Source organism: Sarcophilus harrisii, chromosome 3 (assembly GCF_902635505.1).
Source record: "Sarcophilus harrisii chromosome 3, mSarHar1.11, whole genome shotgun sequence".
In the NCBI taxonomy this organism is placed as follows: Eukaryota; Metazoa; Chordata; class Mammalia; order Dasyuromorphia; family Dasyuridae; genus Sarcophilus; species Sarcophilus harrisii.
The window spans coordinates 490993628-491020792 of NC_045428.1; the positions used below are offsets into that span (position 1 = coordinate 490993628).

The 27165-nt window shown below is 39.5% G+C and overlaps 1 protein-coding gene across 3 annotated transcripts in view; it reads left to right on the forward strand.

Annotated features, from left to right (window-relative positions):
• Positions 1-27165, forward strand: part of ZBTB16 (zinc finger and BTB domain containing 16) — a 240765-nt gene that overhangs the window by 59648 nt on the left and 153952 nt on the right. The window lies entirely within an intron of this gene.

Genomic DNA, 27165 nt, shown 5'->3' on the forward strand with positions numbered 1-27165 from the left:
GATGGGGAGGGAGGGGGTGTCTGAAAGTAACCTCCCCAAATGGATTCTCAGTGGTTATGGCTTAGGAAGACAGAGTCAGCATTGTGGTAGGGCATGTACTTATGTGCTGACCAGGCCCCTAGGGATGTATGGTTCCCAATATTCAGTGTGAAATGTTTAAGATATGTAAATTGAGTTTAATTAATAAATATTTGGAGTAGGAAATTGAAATAATAATAACTATCAATTATACAGAACTTGAAAGTTTGCAAAGAACTTGATATACGTTATTATCTCATTTGAGATAAGTGTTAGAGTCAGGATTTGAATTTAGGATTTCCTGATTGCAAGTCCAGTGAGCTCTTTCAGTTGCACTGACTTGGATGTCTCCATGTCTAGACATCCATAAGAATTTGTGAGCTCTCAGGAGTTGGACATGAACAAGGTGATTTCTGGAGGGCCTTTCCAGTTGGAAAAAGATTAGAACCATTTCACAATAAACTCAGGTAAGGATATTTGGAAGTGCTGTTTCAAAGAATATAGAAATTGGAGAAAGAAAGAAAATGGTTCAAGAGGATGAGGAAAAATCAGCCTTAGAGTTAGAAGCAGAATTAGCGCCAGCTTTGCTATTTCCCCCTTGCCTCGCCCTGGACAAAGTTGATGGGGGTAAAATTGTCCTAGGTTGTCCCAGACCTGGGAACAATAGTATGGCATGGGCTGAGAGAGAAGGATGCTTTTCTTACAGGTTTTCTCTCTGTGGAGCATCCGAGGAAGAGCAAGTCATAGGTTAGGGTAGGCTGGTTAATTATTAGTGCTTTAATGCAAGGCTGGTTTAAAAGGATTTGCTGAGGTGCAAGAACGGGGATATGGTAGGCTTTACTAATACAATCTCAGGGAAGCAGGTTCAGGCATCCAGGGGAGAGAGAACACAAGAATAGAATGATGATGGGAACCTTTTTATACCCCAGGTCTGTTAAACCTGGAGCATGAGTGGATTGAGAAGAGAGGGAAGATGTAAACAATTTAGTTTGCCTTCAGGATGCGGGAATCTAATCTAAACATGATTAAGCTGATTTGATTTTATAGATTAGAATTTCTAAGTGATAGAAACTGATGAGGTTAATGTGAAATATTTACTTAATAAAAAGCCTCATTACCTGATGCTGAAGGGTACATATATATATTTGCAAAAAAAAAAAAAAAAAATTCTTAGTAACGAGTCTGATCTCTTAGAAATGAAGTTGGGTTAAAGTTTTCTTGGTAAAAAACTGAATTCTGTGATCTTGTTTTTACACATGCTGTGCTTAAATATTAACACCAATTGAGCAAATTGCCTTTTAACTGCCTTTATTTGCCTTCATTAACAGTATAATTTAAAAGCTCAAGAATTTGCATGGAACCTGTTGTGCGTGTTGGGGGGAAAAACTATTCATAAATTAATTAATCGTGAGAACATTATCTTTAAGGAAGGTCATGAAACAGGGATACTGTTCTGAAAAGTGATTATATGTTTTTGCTGTTTTGGGGGGACGCTATGTACTTTTGGCTGGAGGTCTGGGTTTGTGGATATGTGTGTGTGAGTGTGTGTATGTGTAATAACTTGGCTAGATCATGAAAAATTTTAATGACTGGACATGTTTTAAGTTAAGTTGAGTGAACCTAATTACACTGTAGTTTCCAGAGAGCTAAAGGCAATACCATTGGTATTTAAGCACCAGTTTCAAAATTAAAGCCAACCTATATAATTGCCTGTGCTCCTGAAATTGTTTTTCTCTTCCCCACACCCCCCACACCCCCACATCCCCACCCCCTCCTCCTCTTCTCTTTCCCCGTTGGTATGGAAGTGAAAGGAACTGGCCAGCTCCGCTAAGCACAGTGTTCTTCCAGTGAGTAACATTAACTGTATTGTTCTTTCATGAAATTACTCTCTAAATATGTTAAAAGTTTCCAGAATGATTTCACCGAAATCAGTTGCTTCCTTTTGTACAGATGTTTTTGTGGTTTGGAACCAGAGCCAAGTCAAACATTATGAATGAGATACAGAGACCACCGTGTACCATGAAGTATTGAAAATCCCTGGGGGGGTTATTTTACACAAGCTATTTTGACACCTCTGTTTTGACAGCATTTCAACCCTTTCAATCCTCCTCTCTCTTCCCTATTGCTATGCCCTTATTTGTATCACAGGGATTTCCTAGAGGATTTAATTTGGAGTCTAGTTTTCCCCCCTGGCCACACAAATGCCAAAGAGCCTAATTTATTTATCTCCAGTGTTTTCATTGACTACTGTGGGGAGCTGTTGCCCCCCTCTCCTCTGGGTCCATCCCATCCCCCAATTCCTTTGAGTCTTGCAATCGTGTTTTTATGAAGAAAGGATTCCTCTGTTGTTCCCATTTGCCAGATTTTACTTCTGCAGAGGAAAAGCAGATGAAGAGGGAGCTCTGTGGACTTGGAGGTTCACCAGGGCTTTTGTGGTTGCCTTTTTAAAAATGGCATTCAGAGAGTTTGAGAAAGAGGTTTTAAATGAGAAATGTGGAAACATGAAACAGGATGTTTTTCCACATCAAGGTATTTGGATATCTTTTGGTATTATTCCTCTGCGTGTAGGAGCTGTGTTCCTGGACTTGGCCATGAGATGGAGGAGAGGGTGGGTACCCTTTTTCCCTATAGGAGGCCTTGCCTGAGCAGCCTCAGCCTTCCTGCCCTGCTGGTCCTGGTACCCTGGTATCTCCTCCCCAGTCTGACTTCTTCCTCACTTCCACATGGTTAAGGTCTGGGCCCCTAATTCCAGCACCAGCCTGCAACTTCAGCAAATGCTCTGCCTGCAACTCCCAGGCAGAGCACCAAATAAGATGGAATTGGGAAATGCTTGGCAAAATAAACACAAATACTGTCCAGCATAGATAATGTGAATTTGTGGTTTTCCAAGTTCCACCTTCTATTCCAGTTGGACTCCACTGGGCAGCTCTCTTGGGCTGGCCATCTTGTTTGAATGCCAAACGTAGCCTTGCCAAAAAGACTATTTTATGGAGAACTCATGCAGGGCAAGAAAAAGTGATAGGAGGACACTGAAAGTCTCTCTTAGGAACTTTAGAATTGATTGCATGACATGGGAGATGCATCCAGCATGGTGTGCTCTGTGAGTCAAACTGAATTGAAGTAGCTCAAAGGAAACTGGAGATGCACAAATTTAGAGAATCCATTCCAAATGTGCACATGGGGTGTTTTGTGTCTGTATTGTGGTGAGAATATTCTGATCTCATATTGGTTTGATTAGCCATGGTCAGACACATTGTAACTTGACTCTGGCGTAATGATGTCATTCTGGTCTTTTTGAGAACAAAGGATATTAATAACGAAGTCCTCTGACTCCAAATCTAGGGGTCCTGTCCCTGTACCCCATGTCCCTACCACCTTTCCGGCAAGATAAGATTGGAAAGGAAGATCAGAACAAGATTGTGAGGGGTCTTCAATGGCTGATCAAATTTCTACTGTATTTGGTGGGTAGTAAGAAGCCGCCGGCTAACATTAATGTGCCCACTAAATGTGAACTACCGAAATGTGAAATGTGCCTACTACAAAGTCAGCCACTTTGCTAAGTATGGGGGAGACGAGCACGATCCAAAAAGATCTTGTGTTCAGGAAGTTCGGGCAGACAACAGGAAAAGGAAAAGTTGGGGGTAGTCTTAGAAAGAAGGCACTGGGATTAAGGAGGGCTTGGAACAGGGGCTTTAGCTGAGACTTAAAGTAGGCCAGGAGAACCAGGAGTATCTTGTACAAGTAGTCGAACAAAGACCCTACCACTGAGTCCCAGAGACCACAAAGGGGAGGAGACTGGGAAGGTAAGAAGGGACCGGGTTATGGAGGGCTTTAACCCCCAACAGAGGTGGCTATTTTTGATTTTGGCAATAGAGAGTCACTAGTGTATCGAATAGGGGTGGTGTGATACACGGACAGACAAAAAATCAATTTGACAGCTGAGTAGAGGATGGATTGCAGCAAGGAAACCAACCAATGTAACGGTCCAGGAGGGAGATGATGATGGCTCTGGCGCTGTGGATTCTGAACAGAACAGTTTGGTGAGAAGAGTGCATTTGGCCATTGGTACAAAATTTGGATTTGAGAAGAGACAGACTAGAGGTGGGACTGGGTGAGGAGGCTGTGAACCTGTATGTGGGGGGAGATGACCACCTGAAACTAATGATTGGAAGGGAAAGGGGGGCCATATTCGAGACAGCCTGGGAGGTTTAGAATGTGTACGATTTGGCACTTGATTGAGGGCCCCATTTCATACAATGATTCTAAGGTTTTGAGCCTGGATCATTCAAAGAAACAAAAGTAGCTCAGGGCACAAGGCTGATTTGGGGGCAGAAGAGGTTGAGCTTGGGTTTTGCTGTGTTGAGTTTGACACGCTGACAGGCCATCTGGTTAGATATTTCCAGTAAGCATTTGGAAATACGAGATTGGGTAAAAGTTGGGGTTGTCATTGCCATCACCATTGAGGTGATAATTGGACTCATGGGAATAGATGAACTTTCAGAGGGAATGAAAGTAGCAAGAAAAGAGAAGAGGACCAAAGGGGGTGGTGGTTTAGTGTTTTTCAGTCCTGTCCCACTCTTGATCTCATTTGGGATTTTCTTGGCAAAGATACTAGAATGGTTTGTCATCTTCTCCAGCTCATTTTACAGATGAGGAAACTGAGGCAAAAAGGTGACTTGTTTAAGTGATTTGCCCTGGGTCTCCCAGCCAGTAAGTGTCTGAGGCCAGATTTGAATTCGAGAAGGAACTTTTATTTATTTACTAGGTATCTGCTTGCCCTCACCAAAGGTAAGAACTTTTGGTTAATTCCCAAGTTTAGGAGACTGGAGGAAGCTGAGACAGCAGACAAAGGAGAGGTAGAGAGAGAATAATGCCTGGTATTTATATAGCACTTTATGGTTATAAAGCACTTTACATAGCAACCCTATGGTAGGTAAGGCAAGTGTTATATTATCCCCCTTAATTTAGATTAGGATCAAAGAATTAAATCCTGCTCTGATACTGAGCCCATTTGCATGTTCATGGGCAAGTTATTTAATTTCTCTGCTCCTCAGTTTGTATAGAGCTTTTTAGCACTGGACAGTACGTGTGGGATCAGAAGAAATAGAGGTCCTAGGGAGTACAATAACTTGTTCCCAAACACATCCCTAGTCCTCCTTCTTCCCCTTAGCTGCATGTTCAAGGATGAGAGTTTATAGAGTACTCATATCTTGTTAGTGGATGGCCAAGCTGGTACTAAATTTATAATTTCTGACTCCAAACTCAGTTCTCCACTGCAGTCCCCCAGCCAGGGAAGGGGGCTTTCTGATGTCCACATTGACTACTAAGAACCTGGGGGACTGGGAGGTTTGGGGCTATAGTGTTTATTTGTGAAAAAGTTTGTTTTAACTCTGGTCAAAGTTCTTGCAAGGAGTAGCACATATGTTACATTTCAGGGCATGGGACAGAAGTTAGGAATGTAAGTTAATGGATCCCCTGGAATTTTTCAGCCTCCAGCTGATTGTATCAGAGGTCAGGCAGATCATCCTAGGCTGATGGATTTTATGGGCATGGACTTAAAATCTCAGTGTCATGAATCTTTTTTTCTTTTGGGAAGAGTTGGAAAACTGCAGAGCATTTTATCTTTGGGATTCTCACCTGGTATTGGAGAAAACATCTAAAATCTGTCTGTCTTTTTCTGAGAACCTTCAAGGGAAATGAGGCATTTATTTTATTTACTTAATGTGACCAGAACAAGGATTGGATGCCTTGAGTTGTAGCTTAAATAATGTGTGGGGAAGGTTTTTAGCTTCTTCAGAGGTGAAAGGTGAGCTGGACTTTTTGTTGGTGTTTCTAGGCTCCCTCCCTCTCCATCTACCTTTTATACCCCTTCCTCCTCTTGTTATCTCAACTTCCAAACTTTGCCTTTGATGTCTATTGTTGGGTCTTCAAGAGGACTCAGCTTGTTGGCAGGTGTTGCTTTTAGTGAATTATTCTTCTAGGGAGGAACATTCTTTCTGTTTGCTCTTCCCACCAAGAAGTCCTCATGGGCAACTTTGCAAGAAGCGGGAGGGAGGGAGACACAGAGAGAGAGACAGAGAGACAGAAAGAGACAGAGAAAGACAGAGGGGGGGGAGAGGGAGAAAGAGAAAGAGAGACAGAGAGGGAGAGACAGATGGACACACACACACACACACACACACACACACTCCACGTACCTCTGTATTACAGATGGAACAGGGATCTCCTGCTTAAGATTTTTCAGGGGATCCTTAGGCAGCTCTCCTGGTTGTTTGGTGGGACCAGGATTTTCTTCCTCCTTTAAAAGCTGTCTGGAGGGATCTGTCTTCCTTCCGATCTTCTGAAGAGTGGTTGTCTAACAGCCGCGTATTAAGGTTTCATTAATCAAAGACACTTCCACTGCCCCTTTACAGAAACACAACTGCTTTGGCTGTCCACTGCTGACAGCCTGCTAATTTATCTTCCCAGAGAAGTGGGGGGAGGAGGGAAAGAGTGAGAAAGGCAGAGGATGCCCACTAGTTCTGCAGAAAGGTGGTGGCTGCCTGCTGCTGGCTCCCAGTCCCACTCACCTGTGTGCACATGTTAGTTTTAGATGACCTTAGCTCCCATTTAATCATTAGAAGGAGCAGCTACTATTGGTCCCTCCTTCTCCCCCTTCCCTCCTGCAAGAAAACCAAATCATCGAATGTAGACAATGGGATTGGATAGGTTGATTAGTTTTGCTGAACTTTTTGTTATTGTTCCATTCATATTCTTAGCTGGATGGGTAGTTCTATGGGAGAGGTTCGAGGGTAGGATACTTTGGGAAATAAAAGTGATGTAAAAACAAAAGGCATCCATAAAATATTTTTTAAAAAGGAAAATAAGATGTCATTTAAAAGAAAATAAATAATTAGAATTAGCTGATAGATTTGCTGAATTGTTTTTTTTTCCCTTTGTTATATGAGATGGCTCTCTGGGGAGGGAGAGGAGAGGGCTATATGGGGAGATGCAGATGATGAAAAGACAAAAGTTATTGAAACATTTTTAAAAGAAGAAATAACATGGTGGCTATGTGGGTATAGTGGTATTCTCTTCTCCTGTACATCATCCAAGATCTTTTTTCTCCCCAGGATTTATGGAAGGTGGGAGCAAGGAAGTTCAATAAAGTATGCTACTTTATATGATCTTGTTCAAGTCATATAGAATTCTTGGACCTCAGTTTTCTCATTTATAGAAGCAAGGAGTTATACCAGATGATCTACAAGGCTCTCCCAACTCTACATCTTCAATCCTATGGTTTTATTTTTAATTTGCTTAATAAATATTTATTTAATGAGAAGTCCTGTGAAGCAGTGTGGTATTAGTGGATAGATAGCTTCAGAAGCAGGAAGTTCTGGAGTCAGGTATTACCTACACAATATTGACTCTGAGAATGGTTCCCCTTATCCCCCAATTTTTTTAATTGACAAAGAATATTCAGAGTTGATGATGCCTCAGTAATCATTGACCTAAAACTCTTTAGCTGTTTTTTTTCAGGGTTTTTTTTTTCTGGTTTTCCTATACATTCTCAGCTATAAACCTTGCACATTTGGACAGAAGATGGCTATTTGGAAGCCTTTGTTGGGCTGGGTTCATCTCATTTTTAGGTAGATCTCTACCTGAGTAGCCCTTTGACTTTGGTTAATCCATTTCCCACCAGCCTACCCTATCCTCACCTGCTTTACCATACCAGTGAAAAAGCTCATCCTTAAGTTCAGTTCAGTTCACTTCATTGATCACCTATTGAGTTTGCACTGTTGTACCCTGGGGACTGGAAGCTCTGTAGACCTAAACCTAGTATTCTAGAGCTAATGGGAAGTCATTGAAGCTTCTTGATCAGGGCCATAGTGTGGGAAGACCTGTAGCTGAGAAATACCGGTTTTGTAGATGTGTGGAGGATGAGTTGGAAGAGAGAAAGAGTAGAGATTAGATTATCAGATGAACTAAAGAAGGCTTGAATGTGAAGGAGATTGTGGAGGTAGACCTTGCAGAATTTAGTAACTGATTGGAGAAGGAGAAAGCCTGAGGAACTTTCTGGGAACTGAGGAGGATCATTTTCAGGCCCGAGTAACTAGAAGTTTGGTAGTTATCCTTGACAAATTAGGAAAAGGAGAAGGATTGGGGAAGAAATGAATTTTATTTTGAACATTTTGAGTTTGAGATGCTTAAAGGGAAATATCATTTAGGTGGAGATGTCTGACTGGAGATATCTTTGATGGAACACCCAGTTCATATATGCAACATTTTAGGAATACAGGTAGAGATACCTGGCTTAGAAGAGCTCCAGTTTATGAACTCAACATTTTAGGGACTTAAGTCTTTATACATGCTCTTCAAAAGTTCTTTTCTTATGGCCAAAGTGTGGTTCTCCTCTACTTTTCCTGCCTTCTGAGCATTGCGGTGACTCTTGTCAAAGTGGGATGGGGGGATTGAAAACAGCAAGAAATGATTATCTATAACTGGTGACTAGGCAGGTGGAGAAGATCAGGTGTGTGTCTGTGCAGGGTGAGTGGGGAGCATGGAGGAAAGGATTACAAAACTATCTGTGTCTGTACCTGAAGGTACCTAATGAATAAAATGGATTGATTTAGATGCACTCTAGGACATTATACCTGTGAGTTCAACTTGGACTCTCTTGCTGCTATCCCAATCTCCATCTAGTGTTTCCACTGAGAACATCCTTTCTTCCTTAACTCTGAAGACTTTGGAGAAAGAGAGAAACATTGGAGGAAGTTCACCTTCTCTCATTTTCAGGACTTTCCTGCTTTCTATTGCCTTATTTCTTCAGTTAGGCTCCCTTTCTCCAAATCTACTTTGCTCTGGAAAGGTGACTCTGTAACACTTTCCCTTAGCCTCCCAATCTCCTCTAAAAATTAGTACTAATTTTTGAATCAGGAGATACCTGAGTTAATATTTTGTCTCTGACGCTTAGTACATTTCTCATTTAACCTTGTAAACTTAGATTCTTCTTTCAACTAATGATACCCATGAGAGGAAGTGGGAGAGTTGACCTCAGAGTCAGGGGTACCCGAGTTCTTGTACTGGTTATTTTAACCTTCAGCAAGTTACTTAAACTCTTAGCGTGCTACCTAGAAACTCTCTAAGGCTGTAAATCATAGTACTCACATCCAAGTATTGTTGGGAAGATCAAATACTCCCCATAGATAGGTGATTTCATCATTCTGGATAGTTCTCTCATTGATGCAAATTGCAACCCCTCCATTCATCCCTGCCATCTTGTTCTTGTGGATTCTAGCCTACCTTCTCCCACAAATCCTTAACAAAGGGTCTCCTCAGTGTGTTATAAATCTTTCTAAACCTTTTTTTTTTTTTTGGTATTTTTACATTTTAAAGTTAGCACTGTAGGACTTAGTTATAAGCTGCTACTGAATACTATACTTTCTCTCTTCCCCCCCTAACTAATCATAGGGTTTCAGTGGATCTTTTTCAATTCAATACTCAAGGCCCTTCCACATTGCCTCTTCTGCTTCCATTTATACATGTATCTATACGTATAAGTTGGTTGTAAGTGATGTCTTTTTGAGTGCCTTTTTTGAATAGTGATATACTCAGATTTCTCCTTCCTTCCATTTTTTTTGGCATCTTTTCTCCCCTGAGATAGCTTAAGGAACTGTCAAGACCATGTTGTCCCTAGCATGAATTTCGACTCTGTATACTTGATGGTCCAATTTCCCCCAATTTCATCTTCTGAGGTGCAAGTTCTTTCCTTATATAGCAAATCAGTAGAATGGTGTTATGATGGTTTAAGTATGGTGGTTCCATTGTCATTGATTATGAATGTAAATCATTCTAGAAATCGACAGACCTGTCCCATTTTCTTTATATTTGTTGTTCTCCTGCTAGCTTCATCATCTTAATATGATATGGCTCAGATGGGTCTCAAGCCAAGTTTTCTGGGAATTTGTCCTGGTTTTTACTTCCACTAATTTTTGGTGTTTTATGAGACAGTATTTACTATTCATAATATTCTGTCATTGAGTAGATTGGATTAGATGGCCCCTGGAGCCCTCTAGATCTGTAATACTAGGATTACTTTAATTTTGTAGTATTATACAAATGAGAATTGCATTCTAGAATGGAATTTCCCTTGACTTCCATCTTCACTTAACAAAGAGGTCAAATATTTGATGACTAAGCTGGTTTCTCAGCTCTTTTGCCCTACATATTGTGTTAACATTATATTGAATAAAATTTTAAAGGAAATGGTATTAACCAATGTTGATATTTTTGCCTTTTTTCTCATTATCTTTCTTTTAATTTAATGTTTATTTTGACTTTTGTTAAATTTAGTCAGTGGTCTGACTACAAACAGACAGATGATTCTGATCTGATTAGTCATTTCCTGTCTATTAAAATATGATCAGCTGTATTTTTTGGAGGGGGATGATGTTTGATGCTTGCCAAGTCTAGCACCTTTCAACTTTGTTTTGGAGCAAAGTATTTGATACATACATATGAGGCTTTGGAATAGTTTTAGAAACCTCTTTCACTTCTGAACCCTATTTTCCTACATATTCTATCTTTTCCCTTTTTCATTAAATAAAATATTTATTGAGTGCCTACTGTATGACAAATAATTACTAATAAATAAGCCTTGGGAGATACAAATAGAACAATGGAGACAGTTCTTGCTTTCAAGGAGCTTACCCTGTAATTTGGGGAGATGTCATATAAATGTAAATTCAGTCAGTACAGAGTCCTAAGGGTATGGCAGTGGAGTGGATGGCAAGTTCCAGAGGGTCTCTGGGCTGCATCAGTAGGTGAAAAGAGCATCAAGGTATCTGAAAAGTGTAGAAGCAAGTCAGATGATGAAGTCTGAAGAGGTTTAAGATGTAGTGATGGAACATAATAGATCTCATGGTCCTCTATCTCATCACAAAAAGGAATAAAATTGGTGACTTCCATCATCCTAATATGTGATCAGTTACGTAGCCTGAATGGGTTCTGGGTGGTCTGTGGAGCACAGGGAGGAAAGGCAAGGAGGAAGGTGTACCCTAGTGCTGGTGGCCATTAATAAATAAATAGATAGAAAGATAGATAAATAAATTTAGGAGGAATAGATTCCATTTTTCAAATAAATTCTGTTTCATCTCTCACAGCAGATGCTTATGTAGAATAAGCTTCCATTGTCTTTATGGTTCTCCTTTGTTTGTGTGCCATGTACTGAAAGGACTGACCGCTCAGGTATCTCATGAAAGGATGACTCTTATTTATTGGCTTTGGGTGCATGATGACACCGAGTCCTTTGTCCTTCTAACTAGAACTTAGAAGTCATGCTTACTGTTAGCTCCAGTTTCCTTTCCTTTTCTGGATTTGGTTATCATGAGCAGGTCAGTGTTTGTGAGATTCATTTCCAAAAGCATATTGATTTTGTTTGTCATTGATTAAAGATCTTCCATTCAGAATGTCTGCATTTAATGTTTTAGATAGTGGAAAAAACCCTGTGATACTTTGCATCCTCTGCCCCCTTTTCTATCACCGTGGCTCTGTACTTATTATTATGAGAAAGCTAGTTGGCACAGTGGATGTCTGTTGAATCTGAGTTCAAATTTGGTCTCAGACACTTACTACTTATGTGACCCAGGGAAATAAAATCAGCCTCAGCTTCTTTCTTTTCTTTGCTTTTTTTGCTGAGGCAGTTGGAGTTAAGTGACTTTCCCAGAGTCACACAGCCAGGAAATGTTTAAGTGTCTGAGGCCAGATTTGAACTTAGGTCCTCCTGACTTCAGGGGTGGTGATCTATCCACTGCCCCACCTGGCTGCCCCCATTTTCTTTATCTGTAAAATGGGGATAGTAAAAGCCCTTACCTGCCAGGGTCATTATGAGAATCAAATGAGAATTATTGTAAAGCTTTTTTTTTTTTTTTAGCACAATGCCTAGTGCATAAAAAACACCATATAAATGTTAGTTCCTTCTTCTCTTCCTCCTCTTCCTCATTTATCACCACTGCTATTATTAACCACCAACATCTGACCCATCCATCCACCCACCTTGCTACCTTTAATCATTTTGAAATCTTTAGTTCTTATATCTATAACAGGTTCTGTCTTTAAAATTTATAGGTGGCAGGGAGAGGAAATGGACTTAATTCATTTCGGCCTTTTCAGATTTTCTGCAAGCCAGCTGTGTTCTTCCACTCCTCCTTGTTAACAGTCCTCAGTCCTGTAGATCGCCCGCACCCCTTCCTAATGAGCACTCAGCTATATCTGGAGTACTCTCCAACTAGTACAGTAAATTTTCTCCCTTAAAGCTCTGCACTAATTTTCCAGCAAGAATATGCCTGTGTATGTAGGGGAAGGTTGTAGAATTTCATGTTCTTTAACCTTACACTCTTGGAACCTCCAGGAGGGAGGGATTGATGAGGGAGGAGCGGAGGAGCAGGCTCTGTAGGAGGCTGCTCTTCTCTTATCTACTTCCCTTTTTTCCTTCCAATTTTATTTTAATACAGATGCGCTAATTCAATTGTATTCTTAGATTCCCGATAGCATTTTAGAACACACCAATACCAGACATGTCTTAATTCCAGTGGCAGAAAACAGTATTTTTGGAGTTCCCTGAATAATGAAAAGAAGTGTTTTTATCAAAGTACTTTATTCATATGTGTGCTGGCATCTGGAGAGCAGAGATAGATATTTTCCTTAAGTCTGGATTCTCAAGCCATGAGTTCTTCCCTGGCTGCTAATTAATCCTTTGTAGTTTAGTGACTGATGAAATCATGACTCTATGAAATTTTAATCCTTGCACTGTAAAGACACGACTGACATTATCACAGGACCCCAGGTGTGGGCTTGAAATTAGTTTGTTGAATCTACTGCATATTTGATTACTTTATAGAATAAGTTTAGAGTTTATATTTTTTTTTTTGGTTGGAGAGGGAAGAAATTTTAAAAATATATTTTAAGGAATTTTTAAGTATTTCATAGGATCTTAGAGAGATCTAAGGTCTTTTAGGAGTCTATTTCACATCTTCATGAATGAAGTGACTTGCCCAAAGTCATATCATGAATTAAGGGCAGAAGGAGACTTAGAAGAGACTTAACTCCAAGACCTTCCAGAATTTCCACTCAGCTTTTTTTCTTCATTCCTGATTCACTTGAGCAAAATCCCAGAAGGAAGAACTATAGTTCTTCATATTAATTCATATTTTGTAATCAACCCGGGAGTATAGATCAAACAATCAAAGAAAATAATTATTGTTGATGGGTTTGGAAGAAAATCTCTGTGCTGATGAGGAACATACTCCCATGATGTACAGAACCCAAAATGACCATAGGACTAGAAGGGCAGAACACATCCCACTAATGGATTTAACCCTAGAGATTCATTCAGACAGTGAGTTGGTGGGATGAAAGAATACATGAGGTAGGAGAAGGGAGCGGCAAGATGAGATATCTCTGGTCACATCTAGAAAAAATACATACTATCAAAACCATAGGAATAGGAAGATAAATGATAAAGTCTTAGGTGTGCAAGGAACCTCACATTGTTTGATCTCCTGACAAATATCATAAAACCCTTCTACTCTACCATCATCAACATCTTCCTCCTCCTCCTCCTCCTTTTTTATCATTATCATCATCATCAGTAATAACAATAATGATAGCTGTGTGGCTCTAGTCAAGTCACTTAACCCTTACTACCTCCAAAAAAATTAATAATACCAGCTAATCTTTATATAGTGCTTTCAAATTTTCCGAGTGGTTTACATATATTACCTCTGTTGATAGCTGGTAGTCAGTCCTGCTCTTCCTTCCACTACTTTCTCTTTCTCCTTTTCTTTGTCTTCTTCTTCCCCTTCATCTATTATTCTATTCCTCCTTTTACTCCTTTTTTTCTTTCTCCTCTTTCTGGTGTACCACCTTCACCACCACTTCTTTCTCAACAAGATCTTCCACTTGTCAAGTTAAAACCTGCCTCATTATGACTTCTTACTGGGGCTAGTTCTGGCCTCTGGAACGACATAGAACCAATCTATTCCCCTTTTCCACCTAATAATAATTGCATGTATTAGGACACAAAGTCAAGTAAATAGGTATTTATTAAATGCATGCAATGTGCTGGGGGCAGCTAGATAATAAGGGAGAATCAGGAAGACGTAAGTTCAAATGTGGCCTCAGACACAGCATTAGCGGTATGACCCTGAGCTAATCACTTAATCCCAATTTGCCTCAGTTCCTCATTTGTAAAATGGTGGCAGAATATAGAAAGAAATGGGAAATTACTCCACTATCTTTGCCAAGAAAGCCTCCCGGAGAAACTCCCTGGGGTCATAAAGAATTAAATACAACTGAGTAACAAATGTGGGAGGCCCTAGGTATCAGTTGTTTCTTCAAAGTGTGATTACCTTTTGTCATCATGTCTCATTTGGACATGAAAGCCCCTTTCTTCAGAGGACCTACTTTATTTCTCAGAAGAAAGGCTGCAGAGACTTCTCTGGAGAGTTCCAAGAAAGACAAGGGCCTCTCTGGAGGGCACATGAACCTGATGAGCAAAGTTAGAAATAGAATAGAAAGGAATAGGAAATGAGACGTTGTATTTAGTTAGGAAGGAAGGAAGGAGACAAACATTAATCATTTGCATATTAAGTGCTGGTATTATCTCCACTTTATCCCCGGTTGAGGCAACTGAGGCAGACAGCTTAAGTCTCTGGCCCAGGATTGCAAAGCTAGTAAGTGCCTGAGGCAGGATAGGAATTCAAATCTTAAGGACTCCAGGCCAAGGCTCTTAAATGGACATTTCGGGCCTTTCCTTTCTTTTCTTTTCTTTCTTTCTTTTTTTTTTTTTTTAAAGCTTTTTATTTTCAAAATATATGGATAATTTTCAACATTCCCCCCTGTGAAATCTTGTGTTCCAATTTTTTTTCTCTCTTCTTTCCCTCCCTCCCTCAAGTAATCTGATTTATGTTAAACATATAAAATTCTACTATACATATTCCCATAATTATCATGCTGCACAAGAAAAATCAGATCCAAAAGGAAAAAAAAAAAGTGAGAAAGAAAACAAAATGCAAGCAAACAACAAAAAAAGTGAAAATACTATGTTGTTATCCACACTCATTCCTCTCTCTGAACTGGGTGTAGATGGCTCTCTCCATCACAAGTCCATTGGACCTGAGCCTTTCTTTTCTTGATTCGGGGACCATAGGGGATTTTGGATCCCTTTGGAGATGAGACTTGCTAGTTTTGTGTCTTTCTTGCAGTATTTCAGTGAGAGTTCGCTCCCCAGTCTTACTCAGAGGCATGTCACCAAAGACAGGGGAGCCGTGTACTCCCTCAATCTTTTATAATGCAGTTTTCTTTCTTCTAAAGCTAATTTATGACGTTCCTAAGGAAAACTTTCCTCTTATGTTATTCACCTCTTATTGTTATCAGTTCTGTCTTAGAATCATAGTATTTTGAGCTAGAAAGGGATCTCGGAGATCAATTGGTGCAATTTTTCTTCCTTCTCATTTTAGGCATGAGGAAATTTAGACTCATAAATTAAATGACTTGCAGAGTGCTTGGGTAGGACTGGGCATTTAAACCCAAGTCCTTTTGCTATCCTGCCCATGTCTGTACCCACTGTTGGATAATTAGTAAAACAGCTCACGTGTGTATAGTGCGTTACAGCTTGCAAAGGGAGTTGCTTACAGCAGCCCAAGAAGTAGTCTGTGCAAGTATTATCTTGCTCATTTTATAATTAAGGAAACCAAGGTTCAGAGAAATCGGATAACTTGCCCAAAGTTACATAGGCTAGCAAGTGGTAGAACTGAGACTTTCTTTCCAGGGCTGGTTTTTGTACTATTATATCTTCAAAGTCTATATCTATAACCCCAGGCATTCCTAAGGAACTCACTTAGATTACAAATTGTAATCCTTCCAGGGTGGTTGTGAGAACCAGATGAGATAATCATGTGAAAAGCACTTAGTCTAGTGTCCAGCACACAGTAGGCACTTGATAAATGCTTTTTTTTCCTTCTCAATGAAATACTAAGTCTACCCATTTCTTATCCCTATTTATTCTGGATCTTTCCTTTGAACCTATTAACCTATAGCCTCTCTATTTTCTTAGTCATTGATGTTTGGACTAGATCCCCATCCTCCCTGAACTCCATTAGATAAGTTCCCTGAAAACGAGTTATGTTGAGCTTTTATCTCCCTAATGTCCAGAATATTGGTTTGTACATAGTAACTGCTTGATAAATATTTGTTGAATTGAATGACAACATGGAAAAAGACACTATTGTGCAAACTCTCAATGATCCTAGAGTCTAGTTTGAATTGGAAGTTCCTTGAGGGCCATTGAATCAATAAGTATTTATTGAGTATCATGTCTTGGCTAACCTAACATTGCACTAATTGACACTGCTTATTAAATTTGGGGCCTGCAGAATTCTGTATGTAATCAATGCACAGATACACGGTCTTCATGAGAAATATTTTGGCCAGCTGGAAAAATCACATCTCTAGACCTGCAAAGGCTCTCAGAGACCATCTAGTTCAAGCTGCTCCTTTAACAAATGAGGAAACTGAGCCCCGGAATATAAGTGACCTGTTGAAAGACCAGAAGTCACTAAGTCTTAAGAGGTGGAATTTGAACTTGCATCCCCCAACACCTGAGTCGTTCCTTTTTCCAGTGTAAAACAATGCATTGCCTCTTGTCAGATAAGTTTTCCCAGAATAGGTGGACTTTGGAATTGGCCTGGCTTCTTTCTTACTTATTAGAAGCATATAATAATCTGCTTGACCAGAGAGTAGGAAACACAGGGTTCAAATTTTGAGGATTGACAGTCATTTTTTTTACCCATTTTCTCCATCACTGCTCTCTATCTAAACTCTATCTCCTTCTTTTAAGAAGAGAAATCAGATTTATGTTTTGATAGTGTCTTGTTCCAGAGGTATAAAGATCCTTTGTCTAGTTGGGCTTAAAATAGGGGTTTTAATAAAATAAAAGAAGGTGGGATGGGTCCCTGCACTCCTGACACCTATGGCTAAGTGAATAAATGTGAACCAGCCTCATGCTGCAGCCCGGTTTGTGGCATGTACTGCCACTTCAATGGAATACATGCTGCTAAGGAGACCAGATGATGAATATATTTTTAAACTTGGAACCCATGAACCACTTATTATTTCTGAATTAGGAATCAAAACATATGAATAATCTCATCATGCTCCAGCAGATGTATTCTGCTTTTAAGGTCACTTTGCTTTGCAGAAATGCTTTGGGTGGGGGGCCAGAGAGAGGAAAGAGAGAAGGGTCCCATTTATTTCCTTTCTGACACCTAGGCTATCTGTGTCATGTTTGCTCAATTCACTAGTCAAAACAAGTATTATGCTGGGCACATCCCCGCAGGGTCAGGGTAACTCATGGAAACAAGCAGCTGCCTTTATTTTTTAATATATCAGTGTCACTATTGCCCAGACAGTGCAGGAAGGAACTGGGTTTGGGGTGGCTTTATTAGGCCAGACTGATGGGGAGGGGATCCTTTAAAGCCTTTCTTTGTATCTCTAGGGGTTGTCATGTACCTGGTATGTAGTAGGCACTTAATTAATGCTTGGGGTGATTTTAAAAAACATGTCAGATTTACTTTGCTGTCCCCCTGATCTTTGTGCATTTCACTTTCTTCCTTCTCCCTACCCTTGGGTAAGACCTGATCAAAGGTGTCCCCGGAGTGGAGTTTAAGCACTGAGATAGATTAGTGACTGTATTTAGGCAGGAGATGATGGGAGATGGAATGCATCATTAACCCTTGCACACAAGTCTGTCACTTACATCTTTGGCCTTGGATGGATCAGTGTTGTCTTCACAGCTGCAGTTTCCAGGAGACATCTAAGGCAGCTTGGATTGATGAGAATCTTTCCAGTTCTTACAGGTTTACAGGAGAGATTGGATGGGCACTCCTGGGTCAGTCAAGAGCACTTACAGAGAGAGCACATACAGTGTCCTAGAGGCAGTGGGGGAAAGCTCTAAAAAAGCCCCCTGAACAGCCCAGGAGTTGTCATTCGGGAGTTTGCCATCTCGTTGGGGTTTTGCAGCTATTTGCTTTTTGGATTTATCAATGGATCCAGGAGAATGAAAAGGAAATTCTCTTCTCACACCTGTGATCATAGGTGAGAAAAAGTGGGTTTGAGCCATTTGGGGCAAAGCTTCCTTCAGGAAACAAATTTTGAGCTGATTTTTAAAGAGGAAACACATGGACTGCTGGGGAGCAGGTCTTTGAAAGCAAGGATTTGTTTTTGTCTTTCTTTGTAGGTAGTAGGCTCTTAATTAATGCTTATTGATTGTTGCTTGAGAATAACATGAATTCTTTGAAGGCAAGGACTATTATTTGGATATTTTTGCATACAGACTGTCTAGCACACTGCTCTACAATAGTAGATACTTTAATAAATGCTTTCATAAATGAATAAAGGGATGAATAATAAAATTAATGTTAGTGGTTGCATAGTGCTTTAAAGTTTGTGGACCACTTTGCATATATTATTCAACTCTTTCAAGAACCCAAGGAGGAAACTGAGGCTGAGTGGTTGAGTGACTTGCTCTGAGTCACATAGGTAAGTACCTGAGGCAGGACTCTCAAGTACAGCACTTTAATCATTCTGCCACCTAGCCATCATGGAATGAGGAGCAGGGAAGATGAAAGGAGGAGAGAGCTTAGAATTTTAGACTCCTCAGTCTACTGTCTTACTTATCTATATAGCTTAACCCTCTCCTGTGGCATATTGCAAATTGTAGGTGCTTATTAATAGTTTATTAAGCATGTAAAACTAAGCTAAAATTATCCCTCCTCATTTTAAGTCCCTTTTTCTTTTATTTTGTCTCTAAAGCAAACAGCCAGAATGGATAGCCGACCACTATTTTTTAATCTTCTGTATAGAGTAAAACTGTTATTAAGAACTGTCTCTGTCTCTTCACCTCATGCCTTTAGACCCCAGGCAATAACTATAACCTCCAGCTCCTTGAGCCTTTTTTCCTCATCCTTCTTTTCTGAATGAAACCTTTTCCCCTCCCCAACGATTTTCACCATAACACATCCATTTCCTTCTGGGGGTGGCCGTGAATCTAGAAAGAATCTAGAAAGAGGGGAGGTAGGTCCCCTCTCACAATCGATTAAGTTGTCTGCCTGCCTAATTCCATTCTCCCTGTAGGAAACAACGCATGCTGGCAAGAGCCAGGGGGATCTGGCTGGCTCCGAGGCTGGCAGTGGGATTCACACTTTTTCTTCTGTTTACTGCTAATTCAAGCCTTTTTAAAATTTCCCTACTAAGTGTTGGGTTTGGTTTTATCACCCCACAAACATCTCTTTTTCCATGAGAGAGCACAAAGAACAAGATTAGTTTATTGGATGTTGCTAATCTCTCATTCCCAAATATGTGTTCCAGGTTGGCTAGAGAAAATGCGACTGGTATCATCTCAGTCTCGTCTTCCAGGTGGGTCTGTAGCACAGGGTTGAATATCCAGAGGGGGGAAGCACAGAGACAGCTTTCTCCCCCAACCTTCTCTCTCTCTCTCATTTTATCCTCCTGGCTTACATATTGACAAAGAGTTTAGCTTTGTTGGAGAAACTGTGAGCTGGACCTCGAAGCTAAGGCTCCTCCATCTGTGAAAACACCTGCAGTGAAGACTTGGGCAGATTTTGTGTGATTGAGCTGGGGCAGTCACCTCTTTACTAGGGCATAGGGGAAGCCTTTGGGAAAGCATTGGGACCATGTAGTCAAAGGAGGAAAAGATTGCGGGGTGTAGGGACTGGAAGAGAAGGTCTTAGTGTTTGCCTTCAAAAAGCCATAAGACATTTTTCAGATCCTGGTGACCATGTCTATCTTTTTGAGGACAGAGAGTAAGAAATTGAAAGGAAAGTGGGAAAAATTTTAGAGTAGAAATTAGTTGTCAGAAAGAGCCTTCCTAAGAGTGGTTGTAAAATCTTGTTCTGTGGTGACTTGTAAAAATGAGAGCAATTCCTTGTCCTGCCAGGTTTAGGTATTTTCTTAACTGAAGGTGAAGAGAGTGGCTGAAATGAATCAGGGACTCCTATTTACCAAGGGTACAATGGTTCTCTTCTTGTTCCCCATATTCATGAGATATTGCCAGTTTGATCTCTTCTCTCTAAATCTAAATTAGTATCTTCTTCTCAATTGCATTTGGAAGCTCCTTGAAAGCAGGAATCATGATTTATATTTCCTTCTCGTGCACTCCTCAGTTTCTGACATGGGGTCAGGCAAATAGCAGATAGATGATTGAGTGAAGGATGCACCTTATAATTGGCATTCAGGATAGCTTTTATGAGTTCTTAACCATTTTTGTCATGGACCCCATTGGCAGTCAGGTGGAACCTATAGATTTAAACTCAGAATAATTTTTAAAAATCATCATTGAAGAAAATACCAAATTTCAATTAGAGATTAGCCAAAATAATGATTTCTACCCCCCCCCCCAACCAAGCTCATATATCCTTTCTATGGATCCCAAATTGAGAACTTCTGGCCTAAGGGAGATGTTGATCACTGATTCCCTGGATCATTCCCAAAGCCCCAAGTATCCTTTCCCTTCCTTTCCCCTATTCATCTCTCTGCCTTTGAAACGAGCCAGCAGGGATTTCTTTGCCTTGTCTCCCAACCTTCATGGCATCATGGAATTGTGTCAGGGGAGGGAGAGGAGAGGGAGAAGAGGTTTCTAGATTCAGATTCCTTTTAGACTTAACAGGAAACAAGACATGTGAATTATTTTTGGATTCAGATGCCATATTGATTCACTCCATATGCATTTATTAAACACCTATGAATGCAGTGAACTCTCTGTGACCAATTCTTTTCTAAACCCTAAAAAGGGCATGTTCCAATACTAGAGGCCAGAGGGAAACGATTAATTTCTGTGTTTTTTTGTAGAGATGGAGATGAGTAGAATGGGCTCATTGCTGTGTGCAATCAGGTGTTAGGAAATTTGTTTGGCAGTTTTTATTTTTAACCTTATATGTAAAGCTGTGGAAGCACGGTGTGGACCAGGCCTCATTAGTCACCAGACACAGTTTGCTATTCAGCTCTAGTGGCTACTTTTCTCCCCCTCTCTTCACTTTGAAAATAGTCAGCAAAATCCTTATTTCCATAAGCATTTTCTGGCTGTAAAAAGCTGAATCCCAAACCTATTATTATAGCTGTTCATGCTATTTTAATCTGCTCTGTTTAGAGGTGAGAGGGTAGCAGTGACTCTGCAATTACCAAGTACATTTGATCTGCAGCACAGCCACTGGAGCCGTCAGAGAGCCCTCTGAGTTTGATGTAGCCGTGTGTAGCAAATCACTTTCAAATTTACCAAAAATATGCCCCTTTGCAGCCACGGAGATATCATAATTTTCCTGCTAAGGGTGTATGCCGTGATCCTTCTTTGCTTGTGTTCTCGTTCTCTCTCTCTCTCTCTCTCTCTCTCTCTCTCTCTCTCTCTCGTCTTTTCTCTCTCTCTCTCTCTCGTCTTTTCTCTTTCTCTCTCTCTCTGCGTCTTTCCCCTCCTCAGCTTTTCTGTTTCATACTTTGTCTTTCGCCCTCCTTACCCTATTCTTTCTATTCATTCTGACTGTTCCCACTCCCTTCCTTTTTTGCTTATTTATTTTTCTCCTTCTTCTTCCCTTCACTGCTCAGAAATGTTTTTACACCCTGCCAGCTTTGGGAGCTTAGTGAAACCATTTCTTCTGAGCTTCACTTAGGAGAAAAATACTTGAGATTCTACATCTACCAACTATTTCACATTTAAACAAGGTGGCAAGCAGGACCAATAACGAGCCTCCTACATACAGTAATTGTTGCATCCCCAGGCTCCTTTTTCTATCTCTTTTCCTATTTCATTCACTTTTCTATTTGCAGCCAGCACAGAATGTGTGTTTTTTAGCCTCCTTCCTCCTGTAGTCTGATTTCTATCCAATGACCTTGGCGTCCATGAGAGCCGCACTGTAAATGAGATGTGGCATTGCCACATGTATCTTGATAAAATATATCAGTAGATGAATTGATTTTCATATTGATTTCCTTGGGCGAGCAAGGTGTGTGGAAATCAAGTATCTCTTAATGATAGTCTTAGGGAAAGTCAGGAGGCCTGGGAAAAGCAGAATTTTGTTGGTTTGGTTTGGTTGTTTTCCTCCCTGACTCCCTCCCACCCTCTCTTCTGAAAAGTTTCTTGCTCCTGGAGGAATTTTTTGTTTTGTGTGCTGGACTTTCAGATTCAGATTGTTGGACCACTTATAAGAAAGAGCCAGGTAGTTTTTCTAAGGGGGGGTTACTCAGTCCTGGAAAAGTGTTCTTTTACAGAATCATGAGGATTTGGAGCAGCCAATGGACATATATGAACTTATCCCACTTATGGAGAAAAATATCTATAAATTCACCAAAGACATGCTTAGGAGCAGTCTGAGACACTGAGGGGCTGTGTGTGTGTGTGTGTGTATAAATATACATGTTTATGTATATAGAGGTGTATGTATGTGTGTATATATGTACATACAACACACATAGTATGTTATACACATACACATATAATATACACATGCACATATGTGCATATATAGACACAATATTATATATACAAACATAATACACATATAATATATACATATTACATGTGATATATACAAATACATACACACATGTATATATACATGAACACAAACACATTGTGGTTTCCCCCCTTCACCCCAGACAATCATCTAACTCTGTTAGGATAATTTTTTTTTTTAGAAATGTAGCATTTTTGAGCACTATTGTGACAGGAGGCCTTAAAGGTGGGTGTTTGGGAGCATGTGTCATTGTGGGAGCATTTCCCTCTATATGCATACGGGCATGTTGGGAGCATGTGGGTTTTGTTTAAACATTCACGGGAATGTATACTCCTGTGGTACATGCGTCTGAGGAAGAAACGGCTTCTTGACTTGCGTTGGCCTTCACCAGCAGGAATTGGGCTTCTGAAAGGACACTACCCAGTGAGGTGATCAAAACTTCCATTTTCTCTGTTCTGCAACTGCTTTCCCAGTTCCTTCTTCTAAAGCCTCCGAAATAAATAGATACTTTTGCGTCAGTATTCAATCCAATGAGCCAGCTGGCATAATCATTTTATGATGTGAGATACACGTAACTCTTAGAGATTCTAGGTAGGCGTCTGAATACTTATGGAGAGAGCAACCTCAGTTAACTGGGAAGTTCAGGAAAGATTCTATAATTGGTCACTGAATTTCCTTCTTACTTGAAGCTTAACCAGAACATCATTGTGGTTGTAATATACATTGAGCTTCTTTCAAAAATGGCTGTGTATTTTCCTATTTTAGGGTTCTTAATTGAAAATCTCTTTGATGATCCAAGATCATGCAGTTCCATAAGACAGCTATATAGAGCATCACTTATAACTTCATTGTCCTATAAATATATAGATGGAGCTGGAGGGTGTGCAGAATGAGTAGCAACTCTAGGCCACACCCTAGAAGCAGCTGCTGTATAATAGTAATATATCAGTTTTGCATTGTGCTTTAAGGTTTACAAGAACCTTCTCACAAGTCTGTGAATAATAATAATAACTGTGATCATGCTAATGGTAACCTTATAGAGCGTTTACTAGGTGCCAGGAGCTGTGCTAAGCATGGTACAATTGTTACCTCCTTTGATTATTGTCTCCATTTACACGTGAGAAGTGATGCACAGAGAGCCTAGCAAAGTAAGTGGCTTGTCCAGTATCACGGCTAGTAAGTATCTGAAGCTGGATTTGAATTTAGGGCTTTCAGACTTAAGGACCTGTGCTAGATCAGCTTCACCACCAGCTGCTTGACGAGGCTTATTGTGCAAATATCATCCTGCTGTTCACCCTCCTTAGTTTATAGATTATAGGAAACTGAGGCTCTAAGATTAAGTAACTCGTTTAAGTTAATACAACAAATGTCAAAAATGGATGTCAATTTTGACACATATCTGCATCCTTCTTGGCAGTAAACTCAGTGTCAGTGAGTAAGCATTTATTAAGTGCCTACTATGTACCAGGCATTGTAGGAAGAAAGAAAACCAAAGATAGTCCCTGTAACAAGCAAACAGATTTGTATGCACATTCAATTTGTAGGATAAATAGGAAATAATTAACCAAAGGAAGGCATCAGAATTAAGAGCAATCAGGAGACATGGAAGTAATGGGGGAAAGTCTACATTTGGAGCAAGATGATGTGGATTCAAATCCTGGTTTTGCTGTACATTTCTAATTTGCTCTAATTTATCTAGGGTTTTGTTTTTCTTGTTTGTAAAATGAAGGTATTGCATTAATTGGATCTTTGAGAGCCATTTCAGCTTTAAATCCTAAAATATTAAGAGGGTTTTTTTGGGGTAGAGGGGATTTTTTTTAAAAAATGTTTTTTATTTTTATTTAATAAAATTCTATGTTCAGCTTGTTTTATTGTTTGTTAGTTCATTACTCTTAATATCGAAGGTTGGGGGAAATTGTGTAATTGAAGGTTTTGATTAATTGAATTTTTATTGAAAATAGATCAGTTGTAGAAAAATGCCAATATGCAGTTGGATGTACTTCTGCAAATTAACAACTAGTCCATGCCTAAATAAGAGAACCATTTAAGATTATTTAAAAACTGTTAATACTATTTGATATGACTGAGCTGTAGAAAGCTGCATGGGTGGGAACTAGTTCATGGTACCATTCTCTTTCATTGTCACTCAAACCCCAGTCCTGCAAAATATTCTGTCTCCTTGTTATTTAGTGAGTTTAATGTTTGATTGACTCTCCTTTGCTCAAATCAGAGAATTCAGTTTTTGTGCTATTTCTAAATAGGTTTATAATTTTGGTTTTGAAGGTTCCTAAATAATTATTTGCACTTGGGCAGGATCCATATGACTGTTTTGCGATAAGGGTGTTTATCTGTAAATGGGAATGTTGTTGCATGTGACTCTCGTTCTCTGCTTCCTTTCTATATAGAGACGTCATTTTGATATCTGTAGATGACAGTATAAATACATGATGATACATGTGTACACTCAGTAAAAATATATTTTATCTGGAGCACAACTAACTGAAAATCTTGCTCAAATGGATTTTTTAAAACTTGGCTTGAGGAAAAAAGTACCTGATAATAAAACAAACTAGTATTTGGAATTTAGATTATAAAATGTCCAGGATATGTTTTGTAATCATTGCATATTCTTTCTAATATTATACAGATATGTTACTGTATAATATGCATTTTAACATTCCAATGTGTATTTGGGGTTATCAGTAATCTTGGATAATGGGGTCATGTCCAACACTAGCTAGCTAATGTTCAACTTCATCATAAAGATGCTTTGTCATTTAAAGTGGAACCAAGAAAATCATCCCATATCCTCAGTTCTGAAAAGTTTAATTGACTCGTCATTATAGAAAGACAGTCACATAATTAAAAGGCTCTCAAGTATATATGTTCTAGTGCTTTTAATTTACATTGGGCATACGATAAAAAGTAGTACCCTGGCTAATGTTGGACTTTCCCCTTCTGTTGAACGTTATCTAGAGCTGACAATTATTTTGAGATTCTCCAATGTATTGTTAAACATTTCTTCAAGAACTGTTATCTTAGAAGTTATTCCTTTACAAGCAAAATTCAAAACTATGCTGTGAATGTACTTGGGGTGTTCTTGTGTACTGTATGGCCTGTAAAGGGGTGAGACGTGCCTTTCTTCCTGAATCTAGGGTGGAACAATGTATTTATAGCCTGGTATAAATAAAATCAGAAGGTTCCTATAAAACTCTGTTATTACTCCAGTGCAAAGTTAGAAATGCTTGAGGTTTGGGCTTCTTGGCTCTCCCATGCTGCAATGAATATTTTATAGGAAAGGAAATACTTAGTGTCTGACTCTTTCTTTTTATAGTGTAGCTACTCATAGGGCTGGTAACCTTCCAGATCTCACCAAAATCAAAATCAGTGCCTGTCCCGTCTGTCCATTTTACTCTCTGTATCTCTCTCTCTTTAAACCTGTAGAAGCACGATCTCTATTTCTTTATTTCTTTTCTTATTCTCAATAAAGATTATGGTCATAAAACTATTGAGTTTAGCACTCTAAGCTAGACAGTTTTTCCTTTTTCTGATTTGATACTGTAGCCCTTCAGAGTGGAAGGATGTGTTGACTTCCTTTTTACCACCTTGTAATCTTCACCAGTTTCCTTATTACTCTTCTATCACTGATGAGGACTTTTGTACTCTGGGATAGTAGAGGTAAGGGAAAAAGAAAGGAAAGTTGGTGATGTAAGTTGTTCACCTGGACTTCCTATTGAATCTTAGGTACTTAGCATATATCAGCAATTGTTCTACAGCATTGGGATATCTCAGGGATAAGACTTTCTTTTTTTGTCTCTTGAATCCTCAGAGTTTTAGGGGATTCCCTTTCAGAACTGTAAGAGGTTTTTCTCTTACAGGAATTTAGATGATGATCTTGGGATGGAACAGATATGGATATGATGGTAGAGCAATGGGTTGTTAGGTGTTGGTAGTTCCTTGCCTTTTTGGAGCATCTCTTGCTTTTAAAAAAAGAATTAATTCTCTTTTTTTTATTGACTTCATTCTTTCCTTCTTAGAGTCTCTGTGTCTACTTAAATCAGTTTGACATCTACCATTCTGGTTTGTAGATTTTTCATCTTAAGCATAAACTCTTGACCTTAAACATTCCCCTTGAGTATATAGGTAAAAGAGTAGAACCTGGATTCTTCCTGAATTTAACCAGCCACAAAATCTTCTTTATTCCTTTCCAGTCTCTTAGCATCATTATAAAGGTCCCTCTTGAATCTGGTGGCACAGATATCCAAAAGGATGAGACTAAGTAGAAGGGAAGAATTTACCTTTTCCATTTTTATTCAGGTTTTTTTTTTGTCTTAGAAAATGCCAGTTTTTTTTTTCCATTCTCAAGTCCCTGGACTAAATTTATTTATGTAGCTATATTCTGCAAGTTGTTGTTGCAAGTTCTACATGTCTAGAAATCAAACAGAAAATTCATGATGCTTATTTTTTTATATAATATTGACTAAGTCCTTAAATGTGCTGGGTAAAATATTTGGATAATGATAGGGATTGGACCTGTGATTTAATTGGTACAGAGAGTTCCCTGGTAAAGAAAACTCCCTCAACTAGT